This window comes from Camelus ferus, chromosome 13 (assembly GCF_009834535.1).
Source record: "Camelus ferus isolate YT-003-E chromosome 13, BCGSAC_Cfer_1.0, whole genome shotgun sequence".
Lineage (NCBI taxonomy): Eukaryota > Metazoa > Chordata > Mammalia > Artiodactyla > Camelidae > Camelus > Camelus ferus.
Window position 1 is genome coordinate 61,801,807 of NC_045708.1, and position 19,494 is coordinate 61,821,300.

General features: G+C 34.7%; 1 long non-coding RNA gene across 2 annotated transcripts in view; it reads left to right on the plus strand.

The window, feature by feature from the left end:
* The first annotated feature begins 2,264 nt into the window (after positions 1-2,264).
* LOC116668115 overlaps positions 2,265-19,494 on the plus strand; it is a 69,286-nt gene continuing 52,056 nt past the window's right edge. For both annotated transcript variants that reach the window (XR_004325187.1, XR_004325188.1), the window contains exon 1: positions 2,265-3,034. This is a non-coding gene — a long non-coding RNA (uncharacterized LOC116668115). The remainder of the gene's footprint in view (positions 3,035-19,494) is intronic.

A 19,494-nucleotide genomic window follows, 5' to 3' on the forward strand; every position in this document is an offset into this window, starting at 1 on the left:
GTTTAAACTACCCATACCTCCCACACAAAAAACTGTTTAGATAATATTTTAAGTGCCAAAAGGACACATTAATTAAATGTTAGAGAATGGATGCTTCAGAAAGGATGTCATTCATACAAAAAGCCTCAAAGAGTCAATTTTGACTACCGAGAAGCCCCAGATGAAATACAATATAAATTACAGGGGCTCATCAAAACCAACACATACCTCATAAACCATTCAACAATTCTCCATCTCATAGTCTGAAATTAAAGTCCATGTATTTCTCAAAGGGCTAGTCCTAGTTGTCCTATATTTTTGATGGGTAAATATTAGTGGGATGTTACTTTATGTAGCATTACTATTCCTGCATTTTATACATTTCTGTTTTATTGTTAAAGTATTTGCACTTGGCAATGTATAATATGTAGCAATTATTTTAAGGACTACAGTTTTCTAAAAAGGTAAAAATTAAGGTCAAGGGCATAGTAAACTTATATAGGAAAACTTCCTGAAGTATTTTTTTATTAAAAAAAAAACAGAGGCAGGTTTAAGGATGTGTGCTGAAGAGTATGATGATTCTCGTCTGCCTGCAGCTGTAGTGCAGACATTTTCCCCTTTGCTAATGCATATTTTAGAAAGATTAATAATTCTTTTCTTGTTTTGACTTTACCTTAGATTACCTGACACTTTGTGCCTTTCTTCCTCCCTTAGTCCATTTCCTTTACTTTGTGGTGGGTCTGCATCAGTAATCAGGAAGAGAGAATCAAAGTAAAATGTGTTTTTCCACCTTAAAAGTAACAAATAGTTTTTCCTTTCACCTCACTTAATTTTGTTACTTTTGCTGAAAGAAATTTGAAAAACTACTGGAGAAATGTGTCAGCAAAAGGCAGACCTGTCCAATATAGAATTAAAACTTTGTTCTGAAGCTGGCTGTTTATTTTGAGAAATAATCATCTGTTTGGGAGCAACTTGTAGAGCTGTGTGGGAGAGAGCTAAAAATTTTGAAAGAATTGTGAGATGTTTATTCATTGATTATCACTGTATTATTTAATTATTTATTTTGGTGGGGGTTGGGAGAGAGATAATTAGATTTGTTTACTTTTAGAAGAGGTACTAGGGATTGAAACCAGGACCTCATGCATGCATCTCATGCACTCTACCAAGATGTTTGAAATGAGTGTAAGTGGGAATTAATCCATAAACAGAGAGAAAATAAAATAACTAAATTAAAGAAAAGTGAGAAGAAGGTCACATGTCTTGAGGGATAGTGATTTGGGGGTTACTCTATTCTGCTTGGTGTTCATAGCTCTGAATTAGGGCATTTCTTATTGTGTAACAGGAAACAAAATAATTAGTGTTGCTTTTGTTGTTGTTGTTCTGTTATTTTTCTCTTGAACTAGAGAGACTTGGGTTTAGATCTTAGTACTTTGTACTCACTGTACAATTTTGGGCAAGTGAGCAAATCTCCTTAATGGTCACATTTCTCATTAGTAAGTAGAAACTAAGAGTACTCATCTTGCAGAGATATTGGAAGGAAGATGCAGTTAGTTAAGGTGCAATTAATGCTGGGCACGTCTAGAAGTCTAATAAAGGGGAACTATGTGGTTGGTGCAGCTTCTACGGAGGTTTGAGACCAGAGGGAAGGTTGAGAACAGCCTGAGGGTGGAATCCTCCAATGCTCAGTCAAATCAGAAAGAGCTGATCACTGGTGAGATCCTGGTCCCAGTTGAGGAAATAGACTGGTAGAGAGCTCTGACCTGGGGTCAAGAGTTATTTCCAATGTTGTCACTTACCTGTGCCTGGAGAGCCAATGATGAGAGATCTTAGAGGCCTGGGAAACATGTGTGGTAACCTAGGGCACAGGCAGCCAAGGAGAAAGTCCAGCTTTTGAGCAGACTGAGTACATGTCACTACGGAGCTCAAAGGCAGATGGTGTACACAAGCTGATGAGGGTCAATAAAGGAGTGCACCACAGAATTAGCAGTACGCCTTTCCCTACTAGATAGAACAAGCTTTTATAAAGATATAAAGCATACCTAACGTGGCCCAAAGGGACTTCTGTCATCTGGCTTCAGCCTACCTTAGTAGTCCTCATCCTTGAGCCACTACCATCCTTCTCTCTGAGTGTCAATCATATATACTTTCTTTAAGTAACTTTAGGCATCACAAGTCCTCTTCTTAAGGCTTCTTGTTTATGTAACACTTACGAATGGCTATATTCAGATCTCAGTTTCAGATCTTCAGATCTCAGTTTAATGCTACTCTCTTAGAGAATTCTTAACTGTTCAAACCTCCAAGCTTTGTCAAAATAGTATCTTCCAACCTGGTACTTCTTCTTCTCAGTAATAGTAACTTAGTTAAATGACTGTCTAATTAGTAATTTAAAGTTTCTTCACTTACTGTTTTTGAGGAAAGAGATTATCTTATTCAGCCAGGGGCTTATATCATGAGTGCTAAGCATGGATGAGAAATTAATGTGTTTGTTAAAAGATTGAGTGAATAATAATCAGACTAAAAACTGTAACAGCAACACTAGGTGAGCATTTGAAATATCCATTACCTGGGGCAGGAGGGAACAGGAAAAAGCCTAAAGTGAGAATTAAATTGAACCTCCACATCAGTCTGCCTAAGGCTTGGGGTTTATCAATCTATTAGTGAAGCACTCTGAAGTTCAAAAATCCTACACTAGAGTTAGGCCTGTAATAAATTAAATAAAGAGAATCTGTACATAGTCTGTCTTTATGTTGTCCCACTTCTTTTCAACTAATATGTCTTGGTGATTTCTAAAATGGGATAAACTTTAGCTCTAATAAAAATGGGCATTTGAACTATGTACAGCCACCTCATTAGTCATATCTTTTAAAATAATGATGCTTAATATTAATGTCAGGTATTAAGTGATTTCATTTATTTTCTCCCTTAATCCTATTAACCATCTGAGGTAAGCATTATTTGAATTTTGCAGGTGGGGACATTGAAGTTCAGAGAGATTAAGTAATTTGTCTGAAGGTATACAGCAGTAAAGGAGCAGGAGCTGAAATCTGAACCAGCTGTAAGTTACTGCAAAGCTCTTGTTCTTACCCTCATGCTACACTAGACATAGTATGACCAGTGCGGGACTACATTTATTGCTTTGTCAGTTTCGTCAAGATATTCTAAAATGTTCCCTAATGGGAACTTTTTTATGCATCAGGAAGACTGGATCTTATGTATTCACTGTAAGAGTCTACTAAACACGTCAAGATTTTATCTATGCCACTTTCCTTTATTTTATTTATATTTCTTTTTTAAGTAAATAAAATGAGAGGAAGTATACCAACAGTTTGAACTAGCCAACAGAGCTTCTGACAGGGAATAGGCTTTGTAGCAGTAGATTTGGAACCAAATTAAAGAATTTCCAAAAATGTTAACAGAGTGCATTAAAGCTTGGTGCACCAGAGAGAGTAAATCTAGGGAAAAAAATAAAAACTAAATGTGGAAATCTAGGGCAAACCTAAACATGTTAGGTATATTTCAATTCATTTCTTTTTTCCGTGTTCTTGTCTGTCTCTACGGTTTTCTCATGTTAACTGTATTTTATCTGCTTCTATTTTTTCTCTCTAATTTAATACAAATCATTTTCAGATTGATATCTCCCTATGTCTACTTCTAGAATAATGGTTTTTCAGGTCAAGCTTTCATATTTACAGACTTGGCCTCTCTCCAAGGTGCTGCTTATGCATTGCTATAAATTTACATTCTCTTCCCCTTCCTGCCAAATACTGAATCTAGATAATGTTAATAATAATACTTGCTTGAAATTACTATAATTTTCAAGGAGGCTGCATTTATTTCTTGCTCATGATCAACAATCAAATAAATAAAACTCTCAGTTCTGCAGTAAAGAGTTAGACAAAGGTAAAGGAGTAGATTTCTGGAATATTTAACTCTCTTGTACCCATCAACTTTTAAAAGTTCTTTTAGTGCAAAAGTTGACATAAAGTAAAATGTGCAACCCCCTTTTTTTTGAAGTATAGTTGATTTTGGTGTACAACAAAGTAATTCAGTTATACATATATGCATATTAGTTTTCATATTCCTTTCCATTATGGTTTATTACAGGTTATTGACTATAGTTCCCTATGCTATACAGTAAAACCTTGTTGTTTGTCTAAAATTTTATATATAGTAGTTTGTATCTGCTAATCCCAAACTCCTTATTTATCCCTCTCCCATCTCCTTTTCCCTTTGGTAACCGTAAGTTTGTTTTCTATGTCTGTGAGTCTGTTTCTGTTTCATAAACAAGTTCATTGGTGTCGTATTTTAGATTCCACATACTAAGTGAAGTAAAATGTGCAAATCTTAAGTGAACTGTAAGAAGAGTTTTGACAAATGTATATGCCCGTGTAACCCGCACTCCTTTATATCCATCATCCCACAAAGATCCCCCATGCTCCTTTTCCATCAATCTTCCTGAAACCTCTGAGGCAAAAACTTTGCTGATTTTTTTCCACAACAGTGCTTCTTTTTTTTCTTTTTTCTTTTTCTAGAAATTAAATAGATACAATCACAAAGTTAGTGTTCTTCTGGGTCTAGCTTGCTTCATCCAGCAAGTATTGGTAAAATTCATTAATTATGCTGCTTATAGCAGTAGTTCATTAATTTTTATTGCTGAATAAATTCCATTGTATGTTTATCACAATTTGTTTTCCATTCTCCTGGTGTTGGGATTTGGGTTGTTTCCAGTTTAGGGCTATTAAGAATAAAGCTTATAAGAACATTCAGGACTTTCACCAAAAATATGTTTTCACGTCTCTTGGGGAGATGCTTACGCATGAAATTGTTGAGTCATGGGGTAAGAGTCTCTGCACCTTTCAAAGAAACTACTGAAACGTTTTAGGTTCCTAGTAGCACTGTATGATTCAGTGTTTTGGTTATTACACATCCTTGTCAGACCTTGGTGTTGTCAGTCTTCATTTTAACCATTCTAGTAAGTATTTAGTGGTTTCTTCACTGTGGTTTTAACTTGCATTTCCCTGATGACACATGATGTTGAGGCCTTTCTGTGTGCTCATTAAGTTGTACATCTTCCTATCAAAGTGTTTATCTCAGTCTTTTGTCCTTTTTCCCCCTTAACTGTGCTCTTTTTTATTATGGAAGGGATTCTTTATATATTCTAGATACAAGTCCTTTGTCAGATATGAGTATTTTGCTAATATTTTCTCCCAGCCTTGCTTATTCATTTCCTTAGTGCATTTTGATGAGGAGAAATTTTTAATTTTAATAAAGCCTATTTTATTTTTTATTATTATTGCTTTCTGTATACTATTTATAAGATCTTTGTCTACTCTCAGATTGCAAATATACTCTCCTTAAGTTTTATTCTAAAAGCTTTTTAATTGTAGCTTTTCCTTATTTTTTTTTCCTGAATAAGACGTCACACTTTGCAGTGAGTTCTGGGGTACCCAATGGATCCTATTTTCATGTCAGTTATTATCCATGAACCACAGTACCCCTAATTCTTTGGCAAGCACTTGACTGCCATTTTTTTCTCTCATCTTCCTACCCTAGATGGAAAAACTTAGATAAATACTGTATGTGAGTTACTGTCTAGTCAGAAAGGAGAAACGACCTTTCACATTTCAGACAGAATTTAATTCAGAATTGATTATGAGGATGTTGGAATGGCTGGAGAAGCAAAAGAGGGGAAAGTAAGTTTACCTAAAGATTAGTGATGTAGAAACAAGAGTTGGAGGAGCAAAAGGGAAGCACAAATTTCCCAGCACCTGAGACGTCTATGGAGGTCTTGCCCTTAGAACCCGAGAGCTAAGAGCACCCTCCATTGCCTCTGCTGCCACATCTGCAGTCACTCATCTTGACTCTGCTTTACTGCTGCTGCTGGTGCCACTGGAAACAGAAAAGATGCAGGAAGTCATCACTCCTTCCTCCTTTCTTCCACTGTTCCATCACTGCCTCTCGTTGGCAGATCCTAAACAAAAACTAGTGTTAAGGGTGTCCAGGATATATTATTTGTGAATTTCTGATTATAAAAATACAGAACAGAGCACATAAAGACAGAAGTTTAGCTACAAGAACAGAAACATTTGACCAGCACATAAGTCATCAAGTCCCATCTCATTAAATAGCTTTTTGGGCTACAGAACTTGAAGTCCACACATCTGTTGATGCAGATGACCAAAGGATGCATAAGTTCAAGGCTTTCCCATGACCCCCACCAAGGCTCTATATAGTCTGTTTAGGTCATGAACAAAACTAAAACCTCAGTAAAATACTATTTTTACCCTTACTCTTCCCACAAAATAAAAATCAGGACATAAAGTGAGAGTCATCTGCTGAGGAAGTCCTGAGCAAGCAGGTTCCCAAGGTCCGCCCTCATCCGTATTCACAGTTTCAGAGTTTCTCTAGGATTTGAGGTCATTGGGCTGCTGACTGGAGCAGTCTTACAGCCTGATGTGGCCAGAAAACATTTAGGGAAGAGAAAAGTTATATGACAAAAAGCCCTTTCTGTATAATTGCACTGAAAAATATGAACAGCATGAGTGAATCTATTGAAAATATCCTGGGGAGGAGAAGCGTTCCAGAATGGTGGCACGAGGAGCTCCACAAACTTTCTCCCCAGGAAAACTACTGTAATAGGTAAAAGTTAAAAACAAACACACAAAATGAAGTCTCTGGAAATTGTCTTATACAACTGGGGATATATTTATTAAAAAAAAAATCTACTAAATCTTGGGAGGAATAGTGAGAGTCTGTGGAAGTCAAGTGAGCTTCCTTCCTCCATCCGGCTCAGTGTAATGGAAGTCTTACCAGGGCAGGTACAGCTAAGAAAATTGGGTACTCCAGCAGGTCTGACTTTATTTGAAACAAAATTGGGAAGTTCAGCTTAAAGGACTGTCCAAACAGTGAAGATTTTAGCTAAGAGAAATCCTCCTGAGATCTAAGCAAGTCTCAAAAGGCTGGTGTGAAAGACTATTCCTAAAAGGGAGCCAGGCATTAATTTGATCAGACTGTGGATGATTTATGCTCCAGGGCATGGCTGTAGGTAAGAGAGCAACCAGCTAGCAGTGAGTGAGAGCTAACAGCTGGGTGTGATACCAATATAGAGAGACCAGCCAGAAACTTACAAGGAGATAAGGGAGATAGGGAGAGAAATAATCAGAAAACTCAGATAAAACCATTGTTCTTCTTGGGGTGAAGGGAGGGGAATATGATCTTGTCTCAAGCACACATGGAACATTCTCTAGGATAATCATATACTAGGCCATAAAACAAGCTTCTGAAAATTTTAAAGTATTGAAATTATTCAAAATATATTCTCTGACCATAAGAAAATTAAATTATAAATAAATAACATGAGGAAACAGGAAATTTACAAATATATGAATTTAAACAACATACTTTTAAATAACCAATGGGTCAAATAATAAATTACAAGAGACATTAGAAAATATTTTGAGGTGAAAGTGAAGAAACATCCATAAAGGTACAATTTATGACTATAAATACCTTTATTTAAAATTTTTTAAAAAGATCTCGAACCAGTAACCTCTTCCACCTTAAGAAATTATGAAAAGAAGAAGAAGCTAAACCTAAAGTGAGCACAGTAAAGGAACTAATAAAGGTCACATCAGGAGTTAATGAAATGGAATACAGAAATACAAAAGAAGAGAAATCAGTGAAAGAGAAACTTGTTTTCTGTTAAAAAAAAAATCAACAAAATTGACCAAGCTTTAGAAAGAATGGTGAAAAAAAAGAAGACTCAAAATACTGCAGTCAAGAAATATGAGACCTCATTATCAACATTATAGAAATCAAGGATTACAAGGAAATACTATCAAAAACTGTACACCCCAAAATAGATAACTTAGATGACATGAACAAATTCCTAGGAAGGCACATACAGTCAAAACTGATTTTCAAAGAAATAGAAAATCTGACTAGACCTATAATATAATAAAGAGATTGAATAGCTAATTTTAAAACATATCATTAAAAAAGAGTTTATGACTAGACCCTTCACTGGTAAATTATAATAAATATTTTACAAATAAATATCAATTCTTCACAAACAACTCTCAAAAAATAAGGTAAGAGATGCACTTTCAATTCATATGAAGACACTTTTACTCTAGTATAAAAACCAGGCAAAGAAATTACCAGAAAAGAAAACTAGAAACCAATATTACAAATGAATATAAATAAAAAATCTTTAACAAAATAGTATCAACTTGGATCCAGCAAGATTTCATAGATTATACATAATAAACAAGAGTAGTCGCTAGTACCTCAAAAAAAAAAAAAATTGAAATATATGCAGAGTAAGTTTTTGACAAAAGTCTGCACCTTTTCATGATCAAACATTCCAAAAACTAAGAATAGAAGGGAAATTCCTGAACTTGATAAAGGACACCTATAGTTATAGATAACACCATATTTAATGGTGAGGGATCACTGTTTTCACCCTAAGATCAGGAATAAGATAAAAATGGATGCTCCTGCTGCTTCTGTTCCACATTGTAGTGAAACTACTAGCCAAGCCAACTAGGCAAGAAAAAGGAAATAAACAGCATCCAGATTGAAAAGAGAAAAGCAAAACAATCTCTATTCACAGATGACGTATTTTACATAGTAAATCCTAAAGAAATCACTGAAAAACTATTAGAACTAATAACCAAGTTCAGCAGGAAAATATTAAATCTGTACACAAAATTAATTAGCTCCTATGCGTTAGCAAACAATAATTTGAAAATAAAATTAAGAAAACAATTCTATTTATGATAGTACCAGAAAAATATTTAAAATTTAGTAATACATTTAACAAAAGAGGTGCCTAACTTGTACTCTGAGAACTACAAAACTTTGTTGAAAGAAATTGAAAAAGGCATAAATAAGTAGAAGACATTTCATGTTTATGAATCAGAAGAATTAAATTGTTAAGACAGTAAAATTCCCCAAATTGGTCTATTGATTCAGCTAACTCTCTGTCAGGATTTCAGGTGTCTTTTTCAGAAACTGATAAGCAGTTCCTCAGAATGTTAAACATGAACTTATCATATAATCCTCAGCAATTCCACTTGTATGTACATACACAGGAGAAATAAACCATATATCCACAAAATAATCTCGCACATGAATATTCTTAACAGCATTATTTATAACTTCCAAAAGGTAGAAATATCCTTAATGCTTGTTAACTGATGAATGGATAAATTTTGCTATATTCATACAATGGAATATTATCCAGTAGTAAGAAGGAATGAAGCACTGAAACATGTTATAACATGGATGAAGCGTGAAAATATTATGTTGAGAAAGAAAAAAGCCAGTCACAAAAGACAATGTATTTTATTATTATACTCATTTGCAATGTCCAGCATAGATACATACAGACAGAAAATATATTAGGGTATGGAATTTTTAGTGGGTGATAGAGAAGTTTTACAATTACGTAGTGGTGACAGTTACAAAAGTCTATGGATATATTAAAAACTACTGACTTGTACATTTTGATGAATTTTAAGGTATTTTAATTAGATCTCAGTAAAGCTTTAATAGCAAACAAAAAAAAAGAATAAACACATAGAAAAACTCCATTCAATTCTCCAACATTGCAATGTTTTTCTTTGCTTTTCTTATTTACATAAAAGCCTTTGAGTCATCATGATAAGCACTTAATATTTTTTCACTTAATTTCACTTAATAACTATAGCAGCTCTATGAAGTTAGTGTAATATTATCCCTGCTTTGTAGAGAATATAACAAAAACTGAGAAAAGTGAAAGTCACTTGTCAAATTCATATCATTAAGTCTCACTGCCAAATTCTGGTTCTTAACTGAGATGCTGTACTGCTCTCCTCCCTCTCAAAGAGGGCATCTAAATGTTTTTGACTTTAAAGGGCCAACACCTTTTGGTAATACAAACAATTTCTATCCTCCTTGGAGAAATTTCAAAATTCCAGACTATACAGTATGGGTGGTATCACAAAGGGGGGTTTTGCTGGAAAATAGTAATTTTGCAATATTAAACCACACACAGATTGCTTGTTAGCTCTAGCTTTTTGGCACGAAGGAATGTGTGATATGCACATAGGATAATTCAGTGTTCCATGTTTTATCTTTCCTTTCAAATATAACAACTTACCAAATTATACCCATTTCTAAAACATCTTTATGAATTCTTTTTTGTTATTTGTGCAATGTGTGCATGGTATAGGTTATAAAATAATACAGATCATAATACTGAACTCAAATGAAAAGACTATAGCAATACTAGCTAGTGACAATCAACAAGACATGGAGTGATGAAAAGTGTACCTGCAGATCACATTACATACTCTTGCAAGTTGGTAACAATTGGGTTTAAGTTTGCTTCTAAGTGGAATTACTCATTCATACCCCCCCAAAGCTTTCTATACAAGGTTTCAAGGGGATGCCCAAATCATATGTAGATCCCTTAAGTCTTGACGGATTAAAAAAAAAGTGATGGTTCAAAAATTATGCTTTATCTAAAGTCACAAAACTAAACAGAGAGAGAACCCAAACTAGAATCCAAATCTCCAGGTTCCCAGCATGACTACAAGGCTGCTGTCTCCCACTTAATCCCAGTGAACTCAGAAGACTCATTTAATGTGGGTACACAGCATTTATTTATACTTGACAAAGTAGAAAATATGTTGTCAAATGTGGAGTAAAAGGAATGTTGGTTTGTCAAAATCTTATGAAGATTTCTTAATTTTGTCCCAGTTGCTCTTGTATTTGTTTAATCATTGCTTCCCCTGCTATTCTCAAGAGAGCAATCTGCCCTGGCTCCCTGTCTGTAGCCCCAAAGTATAGCAGTTTATTTTAGTGATACTATGTAATTAAAGATGACGGTTAAAGGTTAGGGAAATGATGCTGTGAGAGATCACTGGGACAATCAAGCAAATAAAATGACAAAAACCTAAAAAATAATATTCTCACACATATAAAGTAAAAACATCACTTAAGGATAAACTTTGAAATTTAAACGTAGCCCTCTGCTTTTTCTAACAAGAATACTGAAAATTTTAAATTCCCATTATTAAATATGACAGGGAAACAATAACTCATGTAATGACAGCATTACTCTTTTAAGTTCTTGAAGCAGAAGGAAAATTATCATGAGAACTTATTTATATTACATGTTAGGCTTTTTTGGCACTAATTCTGGTTGGCTTTGGCACTGATCCCAATTTACAGAATCTCCTAGGATAAGACATCTTAAACTCTGTTTTCTAAATTTTTTAAACCATATATTCCTTTGGTTGCTACTTTCTACTTGCTGATATACTGTTTTGTATTTTGAATGCTTTGTTCCCCTAAATAGATTGTTCCTCTTTCTTCTTAATCTGAATATGACCAATTAATAATCACAAAGGAGTAAAATATGCCCCTGACATAATCTATAAGCATTTATTTAATTAGTGGTAAAGAACGCTAATCTTAGAACCTGATGGTGAATAGGTTGTCCTGAGTCAGTCCAATGACAGCTGTTAAATAAAGAAACAACTTCAGTTAAAAAAAAAAAGGGCATTTTAAGAAGTTACCCCTACTGTATATTTGAGGTTCCCAGTTACTTGCCCAAAATGAGGAATCATAAAATATCATTCATTCATTTATACATTTATCATTCTTATTGTCCTTTATCCAAATCATTAAGGTTCACATAATCTCATATTTCTTGGCCTTCTTCTCACCTTCATCTTCATTAATACTGAAATCAGGTAGAATATGAGCAGAAAATATAAATGATGAATATTTTCCTTGAACTTCCTAGACCGATTTAAATACTGTTTATACAAACATATGCCACATATATGATTTATATACGTAATATCATTTTTCAAAAAAGCTGTTCATTATAGAAAATTCTAGAAAATGTAGAATATTATTTTTAATTATCTATACTTTCACAACTTAGAATTAACCACTGTCAATACTTTTACTTTCCTGTAGCCTAAATAAATATCTAAAATAAAGATTGTTTGTTTACTGTCCACACATCATAACCAACTGAAATTGTACTACTTGCCACCGAGTCAGAATAAAATAAAGATAATTTTCTAGCAGAGTAGCCAATTAACATGATGAGAAGTCTAAGGGTGGTATAAAGTTTGATCTTTATGAATTTGAAGTGGCATGTTCAGTTTAGACAGATTAATTAAAACAACCAGGTACATGTTGTTATCATATTCGATTCACATCTTCCAATATTAAGGTTGTATTAGATTTATAAACTGAGGAATTAATCCAGAGAGGTGCTAATTAAATGTAAATAAAGGCCATTATGAAGTTCTCAATGGAACTCAATTGGCATTATTATATTAAATAAAGATGTTGTCAATCAGATGCCCAAGTGCATAGCTTCTCTTGATTTTCAGCTTAAGGTTTTTCAAAGAACCATTTTTAACTAGATAAATATAATTAAATATTTATAAAAAGGTTTGTTGACCATATTCTTGGACAGTGTGGGACATAACTATTTATTCTCTCTAAACAAAGATTTGTTTTATCAACAAAATGACTTTAAACTATCATTCATATCAAGCTATATGGTTCACCCAGAACATTCCTGGAGTATAATTTCAATTGTGGATCTCTTCCAGGAAAGTCATCCAAGAAAATTTCACAGTTTGCAAATGTATACTATGAAATATGCTCATACTTCCCTTTCTCATGCAGTTTGGCTTGAACATACCTAAGAGTCTATAAGCATTAAAAATAAAATCTTCATATTGCTTTAATAAACAGGTGATTCTAATTCCATGAAAAGGAAAAAATGAAATAATAGGATTCTAGCCTTGAAAATTAGTGCTTTTAAAGAATATTTTTTGAAATATTGTGATTAATAATTATTAGTTGAGCCTGAATAGTGTTATGATTTATTTGCCATTCTTCAGAAAAGCGAAAAATTACAGTTACAGTTGTTGTGCTCTGACTTTAACTACAGTGTATTCCTTCCACTAAGCATACGGTTGATCAAAATGTTGAATAAATTTGAGAAGCTTAGGTTGCCAGCCCACATATTTAGGAGCCAAACTCTTAAATGTTTTGTGACTTCTCACCAAAATTGCAACCACACTTAATTAGTTATTTGTGGCAGTCAGGTTAGAGTGTTTCATTTTATTTAATTAATTGAGTAGCTTTCACATTTCCTTACATCAAAAATTTGATTCCTCAATAATATTTTAAATGTATACATTCAAATAATATTACTAGCTAGTTCTCAGCAAATGTTTATTATTTTTAATGGAACTTGAAGATACAGATTAAATTGTCTACTCTCAATGAGCTTAAATTTTAGATAATGAGAAAAAAAAGCAAAAACAAAACAAAAAAAGAGACAATAAAGAACAGTCCTGGTGCTGATAAAGTCAGATGCATTGTTAGAAAACTGAAGGCATTACATAACTCCATCTACTAGAAAGAACTCTTATCTTTGCAATGTGCTTCTCTCCTCCGGCAGTAGAATTAATTTTCTGTATGTGCTCCATCAGTTTTTAAAACTGAAATAATAACATCATGTCTTGTTATTGAAACAGTATATTAAAAGACAAGCAAATACAAAGCTATTTCTCTGTGGAATAATACTTTCAAGTTGGAATTTATGTTAAATTAACCTATTTGATGATATTTTTGCCTTTAATGTTCTTTGACTTGTATGTGTTTACCTTGCTAACTATGCCAACAAAGAAATTCTGGAATATTCCTTCTTTCTGTTACATACTGAAGGATTTTTCTCAGTGAGATAAACCAGCAGGTCTAATTTCTTCCGAGGCTGTAGAACATTTTTCAGTTAGATTTTAAGCCAAGTAAAGCTATCAATAACATCTCTAAACACAGGGCTGAAGATTTTGGCCCACTCTTTAAGCAAGAAAGAGAAAGAAGATCAGGTATGTTGTTTACCCTAGGCCTTCTGTCTTTCCTAAACTCATTAATGAGTGAAGTGCTTCATCAGTTGAGGAAATTCATCACTCAATGGCAATTCTAAAATCAGAGAATTTTCAAATGTGATAGGAAAGTTTTATCAAAGATTGTGGACATGTGTTTATGGTAGAAAGCAAATTAATTTTGGATCAGTTAAATCTAGGTACAAATTTTGTTTCTGTTACTTACTACATGGGTGATTTCAGGCAAGTTGTTTAACATCCTCTGAAATACAAGGATAACAATAATTATTATTTAAGATTATTGTAAAGATAACATGTAACTGCCAAGGATGATGTCTGGCACACAAAGAGTGATAAGTAAATCTATATTCTTATCTATATTCTTATTTGATCATATATAAAAGACATTTGATGTCTTCAGAAAGGAGAAGTAGGTCATGGTTACATGCATATCTTATTAAAAAAATTTCCCAAAATACTGTTATATCAAGAAGATACAACATTAGTTAATATTTGTGTACCCATCACAGAGCAACTAAATATGTAAAGCAAATATTACAGGTCTGAAGGGAGAAATAACAATACAATAATAGCAGGAGACTTCAATATCCCACTGTCGACAACGGATAGATTATCCAGACAGAAAACCAGTAAGGGCACATTGGATTAATCTATATATTAGACCAGATTAACCTAACAGGCATTTATAGAATGGTCCAGCCAACAGCAGCAGAGTACACATTCTGACTAATGAACTATCAGAAAGAAAACTTAATGAAACAGTTCCATTTACTATACGTCAAGAAGAATAACACATTCCAGAAGAACCAAAGAGATGAAGGAGCTACACACTGAAAAGTGTAAGACAGTGATGAAGAAAAATGGAAGGATTGGGGTATGTTTCAGTTGGAATGTTTACCTTTATTTTTTTCATTTAAGATGTAATCTTAGTGTTCAAAGAAGTGATGCTGAGTTTGGGGGAGTACACACATTCTTCTATGGGGACTGCCCCTACCCCCAGGGCTTTCAAATGAGTGTTGACACAGCAAGTGTCCCCCCAGAGAGCTGAGACTCTTGGATCAGATGCCATGAAAAAAATAATCTCTGGATAGTGTTAGGAGGCTGCAGCGTGGGGCTGACTGAAAATAATATTTGCAATATGGAACGGTGTTTGTATTGTTTAAAATTTGGGAAATCGTCCTCAAGTTTCACAATGTCTCAGTGAACATGGTGACAGCACTAACCAGTAAGAACAGGCAACTGAACCATTAGGTTGGACACTCATCCAATCAGAACAGATGCTGTCCATACCAGAGCCTGCCGGGCAGTTAGCAACCCTGCACAGAGGAGGAAAGTTTTCAAGCTCGTTTAATCTGCTCCATGATGCCAGAGGCATCCTGAGGCCAGTGAGATTAAGCCAGCCTGGCTCGTCTTCACCTGCACCGCATTTACCCTGGAATCCCAGAGAAAACCAGAATACAGTATATTTCATATGACTTATGCCATTAAGAATCTAATGTCAGTCAATTAACCTATTCTTCAGAAAGAGGCACCCCACATAAGGTTATCCACACAATTAAAGAGTTCAAAAATGTTAGAGTAATGTTAAGAGTCAGACAGCTGTGGTTCATATCCCAATGTCACTTCTTACATAGCTTTGTAGCCTTGAGCAAGTCACTGTGCTCTCTCAATTACTCTTTTCTTATCTGTAAAAAAAGGATATTACTTCCTAACCTTCAGAATTGTTCAGAGGATAACATGAGATAGTTCCTAACTTCCTTACCTTGTCCAAACTCTCATGTATAAATGAGAAAGTGTGTGTAGTTTAAAAAAATAATAATAACTTATTTTTGTTCATCTAAAGCAAAATTTGTAATTCTTTCAATATAATATTCTTTACATGAAATTCTTTTGGAATTTCTTTTCCTTTTATATCATTTCTTTTCCTATTATACCATTTATATCTCTAAATGGGAAGTCATAGGCTAGCTTTGCTGTTTTGATGGGAGTGGAAGAAAAATGTGAGAGGCATATTTCTTGCAGCCTGTGGTTGACTAAAAGTATGGAAATAATTGCTTATGCATGTTATAATGTGGCTCTTCATTAATACAGCTCTCATTTACCTTTTCTTTTAGAATCTAAGAAACTTACCTGTCTGACTGAATATCCACCAAATGAGTAGGCAATTAAAGAGAAGAGGTCACGTAGCCACTTAAAACTGACCTTAAAAATATTGAGCCAAATAACTGAGGAAATTTATCCACACACCTTAGGAGTATTTCTTGTAATTCTGGTCGTTACTGAAACCAACATAACATTTTTATAATTCTTGCAACTCATCATTCTCAGCTCATAGAGAGGACACACGTCTCATCTCTTCCTAGAATCTCACCTTGAATTTTGGTTGCCTGCTGGGTAACTGCTGCTACTTTCTCACAGTCTGCTTGATACATTCTTTCGTTGCTGCAGGAAACCCATACACAGCCCTTGTTTGCAGACTTTGGTCCACATATTTTATGTAGCATGCACAACAAAGTCAACATCGTAACTAAAATCATGTGTTTATTATGGTTTACTTGCAAATCTCTCTGTTGGCATCAGAAGTTTACTATATACTGGCTTGTTCTCCTTGTAACATGTAAATTCCTTTTTCATGTTTGTTCTGCACTCACAAAAACAGGCTTACTTTATTTTGAAATGATGTTAACTTGTGACTCTTTTAATTTCTCACTCTTGATTCAAATATGTAAATAGCAATAATTCCAAGTTTATATGTTTCAGTGGTTTCTTAGTAGCCAGTCAAAGGGTCTGGTAGGTTTAATCAGCTATGTTGGATAGAATGTTAAAGTCTTCGTAACCACAGTGAGTTGCCACAGAGCTTCCTCTTGAGGACTGGCATGTCCTGAGGAGGGATCACACAGAGGTACAGCTTCACATGAAAGGAAAGTTGGTTGACCCCGAGAGCACAAAGTCCAAAGATTTCACTTCTGTTTTCCATAGAATTCCATGCCATTCAACAGTTTCTCTTTGCTTAAAAGGTGAAATCATTTCTTCCTAACACATAATTCTCAGTTCTTCACAAAATGGCGTCAATACAGCTTTGCTGGCCGCTGTATTTCCATCCGGTAAGATACTTGGGAATACAGTATAGAACAAGACAGACAAAACCCATGTCTTCATGGAGCTTATGTTCTTGTGGTGGGAAGCGGATGATGTACAGCTAGTGAATGTATAAACTGGCCCATGATGGTAAGTGCTGTGGGGAAAACTAGAGCAGGATGAAAAGGAGAAACATGGACCCTAGGTTGGTAGAAGACTAAATTGGGGGGGGGGGGGTGGCTACATCTTTGGCCTGAAATCTTGTATTTAAACTGTGGATCCCTCCTTCCCCTAAACCTTGACAAAGGTACGTTCATCCATCATGTGTTCGTCTCTGATATTCTATCTTGGTGCTACGGCATTGCTATCCTTGCTTAGTGCTTTATGTGTGCTCTGTTGTACAGTATTTAAAACATTAGCTTATACATACTGATTAATGTGTTTGTCTTCCTAGTTAGATTACCAGCTCCACAAAGGTACTGTGTTTCTAAGGAAATTTAAATCCCTTATAACTAGCACAAAGTATAGCTGTACATTGAGTACTCTATATGTGCTTGTAAAATGAACGGAAACCTCCAAAAGTAAAACAGAAAATATTTGAAATGACTTTTAATCCACAAACAGGAAAAAAAACAAAACAAAACAAAACAAAAACCTCTTCATCAAGGGATATTCCAGCTTCATTTTCAGAAATTTAGAGCACACCAAGGCCAGAATGGGACTATGTTCCAGTGTCTCTCCTCATAGTTCAAAATAAAAAATATAATCGTGAGGGGCAGGGAATATGTCATTTTGTGAAAATTCACGGGAAGTCTCTGCTTGAGCTCATCTTTGCTTCTGCAGAGCATAGAGGATGTCTTCACTTTCCCTCTCCCAAGGCCAGACGAGGGAGATACGTGTGCTGGTGAGTGGGACGCGCTGACCCATCTCATGTGGTGTTTCACCAGGTTTCTAGATGGAAGCTTTATGGTACAGGTACTGCCAGCATAGGGTTTTGTTTTGTTTTGTTTTGTTTTGTTTTGTTTTGTTTTGTTTTGTTTTTGGTCTTGGGATTTGTTTGTTTTAATGATAGGGTTACTATTTGTAAATTAGATGAATGTTACAGCCAAAAGCATTTGACTAGTGTTCCCATGGCAGTTTTGAGTATGACTGAGCTAGATGTTAAAACGCTCAGAGAACTTAGAATTGGTGAATGATCATACTCAGAAAGTTCTGTTTAAAGGATCGGCATCAACCACTAACTCTGAAGTAACAAGGATACCTCAACACGCTAAGTATTTCAAAGACACGGTTGATAACAAGCTTCTCACAATATGTAGATGGTGAAAAGCTGGGAGGGTTAACTAACAAGAATCAGGGGAAAAAATGTAGTCAGGGTGGAACAAAGGTCTGAATTTAACAGGTTGAAAGTTATTAGGGATAAATGGACACCTTACTTTTTAGGTTCTAAAACCCAGTTGCAAAAGTGCAAGACGGGAAAAAAATACGAGCAAATTATATGAAAGATATTTAGGAGTATCTTGACTATAAGCTTCTCAAGTAGTCAAGGTTGTAGTTCAGCTGCCAAGAATGCTAATTTGATCTTAGGCTACATAATGGAAATATAAAGTCCAAGAAAAAAAAAGTAGTATTTCCCATTTATCATGTACTGAAAGGGATTACATTTGGAGCATTATATTCCATTAGGCATTACATTCTGGGAGGAAAATAGTCAAAGCAGAACACACTCATGAGAGGGCAGTTAGAATGAAGAAGGAAGTCAAAACAAGGTTATCTAGACTTAGGAGAGAACTAGAAGTATTTAGCCTGGAGGAAAAAGAAAAGTGTAAGGTAGACCATCAGACATGAATAGAAGAGGAATTAAAGGACTCTGAGAAAATCATTAAGGCAGAAGCTGAAACAATGGGTTAAAGAATAGTGAGTAATTTCAGGTAAATAAAAGAAATAACTTTCAAATATTTTTTAATATTTCCACTTTAATAGGCTACTGTATAAAGGTGTAGCTTCACTGGAGATCAGCAGTAGTTTTTTGGGTTTTTTTAACCAAGAGCAGAGAAGTGAAAAGGAAAAGCATTTCTTGTATTCTAGGTTGGGATGGTTTTCTCTAGGGTTCCTTCTGACCATAATGTTTCATTATCTTGTTGCTGCCACTGTATTATAATGGAATCCAGTTTCTCACCAATAATTGGGGATCATTTTTAGGTTATGCAGAAAATATTAACATTAATAATAGCACCAGTGATAAGATTATCATTACTCGTTTCCAGACCCTGTACTTCATTTGCACTGGCTAAGTCTCCCAGCAGTTTTATGAAATAGGCCAGATGAGGCCCCCAGATCTATCCCTTACTATGTAACCGATGTCTTTGCCTCCAAGCCAGGTAGATTTGTTTTCCTTTTCACGGGTTTGTGGAGTCAAATAAAAAAAAAAGATCCTGGAGCCATTTCAATATTATGTAATGCTCATATGGTACTTACAATCCGCTACATGTTCTTCTAAATGCTT